General features: G+C 30.8%; 1 long non-coding RNA gene across 1 annotated transcript; it reads left to right on the top strand.

Moving 5' to 3' along the window:
• The first annotated feature begins 2,919 nt into the window (after positions 1–2,919).
• On the top strand, positions 2,920–4,056 carry LOC141663811 (uncharacterized). The gene is made up of 3 exons (XR_012551670.1): positions 2,920–3,384; positions 3,565–3,611; positions 3,918–4,056. It is a non-coding gene; the product is annotated as an uncharacterized LOC141663811 (long non-coding RNA).
• Positions 4,057–4,754: the final 698 nt, after the last annotated feature.

Below are 4,754 nucleotides of genomic sequence, written 5' to 3'. Positions count from 1 at the left end.
GACTCGTTCCCGATTTACAGGATTAATTTTTTAAAATGATTTTTCGACGATCCAACCGTACGAATGTTAAGATATATCGATTTTAGTTATAAGAATAAATTATTAAAAAATTTGAAATTCATTTTGCATGCCAGGATTAGAAAAATTTGGTAAAAGTACCCCTCCCGACAACGAGACTCGTTCCCGATTTACAGGATTAATTTTTTAAAATAATTTTTCGATGATCGAACCGTACGGATGTTAGGATATATTGATTTTAGTCATAAGAAAAAATTATTAAAAAATTTGAAATTCATTTTGCATGCCATGATTAGAAAAATCAGGTAAAGTACCCCTCCCGACAACGAGACTCGTTCCCGATTTACAGGATTAATTTTTTAAAATAATTTTTCGACGATCCAACCATACGGATGTTAGGATATATCGATTTTAGTCATAAGAAAAAATTATTAAAAAATTTGAAATTTATTTTACATGTCAGGATTAGAAAAATCTGGTAAAAGTACCCCTCCCGACAACGAGACTCGTTCCCGATTTACAGGATTAATTTTTTAAAATGATTTTTCGACGATCCAACCGTACGGATGTTAGGATATATCGATTTTAGTCATAAGAAAAAATTATTAAAAAATTGGAAATTCATTTTGCATGTCAGGATTAGAAAAATCTGGTAAAAGTACCCCTCCCGACAACGAGACTCGTTCCCGATTTACAGGATTAATTTTTTAAAATGATTTTTCGACGATCCAACCGTACGGATGTTAGGATATATTGATTTTAGTCATAAGAAAAAATTGTTAAAAAATTTGAAATTCATTTTGCATGTCAGGATTAGAAAAATCTGGTAAAAGTATCCCTCCCGATAACGAGACTCGTTCCCGATTTACAGGATTAATTTTTTAAAATGATTTTTCGACGATCCAACCGTACGGATGTTAAGATATATTGATTTTAGTCATAAGAACAAATTATTAAAAAATTTGAAATTCATTATGCATGCCAGGATTAGAAAAATTTGATAAAAGTACCCCTCCCGACAACGAGACTCGTTCCCGATTTATAGGATTAATTTTTTAACATGATTTTTCGACGATCCAACGGTACGGATGTTAAGATATACTCATTTTATTCACATGAAAAAAGTATTAAAAAATTTGAAATTCATTTTGCATGCCAGGATTAGAAAAATCTTGTAAAAGTACCCCTCCCGACAACGAGACTCGTTCCCGATTTACAGGATTAATTTTTTAAAATGATTTTTCGATGATCCAACCATACGAATGTTAGGATATATCGATTTTAGTCATAAGAAAAAATTATTAAAAAATTTGAAATTTATTTTGCATGCCAGGATTAGAAAAATCTGGTAAAAGTACCCCTCCCGACAACGAGACTCGTTCCCGATTTACAGGATTAATTTTTTAAAATGATTTTTCGACGATCCAACCGTACGGATGTTAAGAAATACTCATTTTAGTCACATGAAAAAAGTATTAAAAAATTTGAAATTCATCTCGAATGTCAGGATTAGAAAAATCTGGTAAAAGTACCCCTCCCGACAACGAGACTCGTTCCCGATTTACAGGATTAATTTTTTAAAAGGATTTTCGACGATCCAACCATACGGATGTTAGGATATATCGATTTTAGTCATAAGAAAAAATTATTAAAAAATTTGAAATTCATTTGCATGCCAGGATTAGAAAAATCTGGTAAAAGTACCCCTCCCGACAACGAGACTCGTTCCCGATTTACTGGATTAATTTTTTCAAATGATTTTTCGACGATCCAACCGTACGGATGTTAAGATATATATATTTTAGTCATAAGAACAAATTATTAAAAAATTTGAAATTCATTTTGCATGCCATGATTAGAAACATCTGGTAAAAGTACCCCTCCCGACAACGAGACTCGTTCCCGATTTACAGGATTAATTTTTTAAAATGATTTTTCTCAGACGTTGTCGTATAAACTATGTACAACAGGCTTTTTAAAAATACCGTTGTGTGATTCAACAACGGTTTTTTTCTTGGAAACCGTTATTGACATTGTTTTTAAATAACCTTTTTTGGTTATAAACCGTTGTATGAATTTGACACTATTTATTTGGTTGATATTACATCCCACAATTGTTTTATATTAAAAACTGTTGTATGACTTTTTTTAAGACAACACATTTTAAATTTCAAACAATTATTTTTAATGCCATATATTTTATTGACTTTGTTAATATATATTCCTTAAACTGTTGATGTTAATATATATTGATTTTATTCACTTAAAAAATATTTTAAAATTTTAAAATATATCTTGCTTGAAATTATAACGAAAATGTAGTGAAAGTGGTAGTTCCTAAAATGGATTTCGTTCCTGCTTAACAAAATAATTTTTTGAAATGATTTTTTTCTAATATCCAACCATATGGATATTAATATATATTTGTTTAAGTGAATTATAAAATAATGAAAATGTTAGATTGAATTTTATTACATTAATATGTAATCTAAAATTTTATGTAATAATTTATAAATTCAAAAAAATATCTTGCATAACTTTACAAGAAGATTCTAGTTGAAGTACTACTTTCTCAAACTAGACACGTTCCTCATTAACAAAATGATTATTTAAATAAATTTTTCGACGATCCAACCATACGGATGTTAAGATATATTAATTTTGATTATCTTCTTATAAAATAAAGTAAAATTAAAAAAATTATAAAATAATACATATAAATAAAAAAATATCTATTTACCCCTATTTCACCTTAAACCCCACTTTTTCATTTTCCCCTTGTTTAAATTTTCATTTCCCCCTTCACCCAAATTTCACTTTTTAGGCCATTTTTTCATTCCATCTCCTCTACTTTTAGTTTGCCCCCAAGTGAAAATTTTATTTCCCCCTTATATCTCCCCCCATTTTGTTAACCCCGTTTATATCTCCTTCTCATCGGTCTCTGCTCTCACCCCTCTATTTTCCCTGTTCTCTCTCTCCCAACTCTCCCTTCTCATCACTGACTCTCTCTCTCCATGTCCCCATTCTTTCTGTCCCAACTCCCCCTTCTCATGGATCTCTCTCTCTCTCTATCTCCCCATCTTTTGTTCACTCATTTCCCCTTTACATGGTAGTCCATCTCCCTCTCTAAGCTGTAACTCCCTTTCTCTCATGTTCTCTCTCTTTGAACTTCCTATGCGGCCTCTCTTTCCATCACACCATCTGTGTAATTAAAACCTAATTTTTAACACCTCAATTTACTCTAGCCTCTCACCTCTCTAAATCCAAACCCAAACCCCAATTCAAATCTTAGAAACTAACCCCTAACTCGAGTTATTCAAAAGCTCGATTTCAAACGCAAACCCTAGTTCGATTTTTGGGTTAAAGGTATACACTTGTCTTATTTCTTTTTTAAATGATTTTATTTTCATTGCCTTGGGTTTTATATTCTTTTCATATATTATTAAAGGAGCTCATATGTTCAATTAATGTATTAGTATTAAAAACCTACTAATTTGTTATGTCATGTAATTTTATACTACAATTTTTATTTCATCCATTTTGCAGGTGGTCCTATGATATTAATTAATTTTTGATTGCTCACTCTTATCAGTGTATGTATGTTTTCTTAGCTGCTGGATAAATTTTAGTTATATGATTGCTCAATTCACATATTTTGTTTCAATAGATTCTTGATTTTTGGATGCTTTTAATATATGATTTGTTCTTATCTTGATTTTATTACTTTTAATTAATATTTTTTGCTTCAGATTAAATAAATTTTCTTGCTGTCTATTCTAAACAAAGTTATATGATTGATTTAAGAAATTATTGGTTTTGCAAGTACTATGATTCAAGAATTCAAGAATGCATGTATCTTAACTTTGTTCTATTTTTATCAAACTATTGGTTGTTTGTAGTACCTGGTAAACAAGTTTGAATGGGATGCGGAGAGATTATATAAACTTTGTTGATATGTTTAACCAAGCCCATGTATAGATTGTTGCTAGAGGAGGAAAGAAGTTATCTAGAGTTGCAACTGTTGTAGGGGTATTGTCTCAATAGAAAGGGTGATACTTGTTGGAAGCCAACATCCACACCAGGAACATAGAAGACAAGATGTGAGTGATGGGTTAGAAGGTGTGGTCGAATCTTGTGATTTGGTGGAGGTCTTTATTAATTGTCTTGTGTGAATACAAAATAAAATAGAAGCTTACACAACTCTCGTGTATCAACAACATATACTTTTTTTGCAGGTTGAACTTGACTAACCAAAGATTGCCAAGTTGGTATCGTTGAAGAGTGTATTACTGTACAAAGATAACTGCTAGAAGAAAATGGAGTTTGTAAAAGTGATCATTAGGTTTGAACTTTTTGTTTTAAATTAAACCTGAAGTATTTTATTATTTGCATAAATTGATACATGGAATTGAATTTATGAAGAGAGGAAGTTTTAGTCACGAGGAGCTTAATGTTTTTGTTTCTCTATTGGAATTTGCAGGACAAAACAAGACCTGAGAGCAAAGACCACGAGAATGTCTTGGACAACTGCCAACCACAGGAAAATCAATTATTAATCTTCAAGCCATGGGAATAAAAATTTATGGATGATATGAACCTATTACAGGGGATTCAAAAGCTAAAAATTCATTGGAAAATATAGTTGGATATAGTTGAGCAAAAAAGGTATTTATAGTTGGCATATTAGTGCGTATACTAGAGAAAGCGTCATGTGTGTTTGCACATGTAAATGTCAC

This window comes from Apium graveolens, chromosome 6 (assembly GCF_009905375.1).
Source record: "Apium graveolens cultivar Ventura chromosome 6, ASM990537v1, whole genome shotgun sequence".
Taxonomy (NCBI): Eukaryota; Viridiplantae; Streptophyta; class Magnoliopsida; order Apiales; family Apiaceae; genus Apium; species Apium graveolens.
The sequence above is the reverse complement of the archived record's forward strand: the minus strand, read 5'-3'. Positions and strand labels throughout refer to the sequence as shown.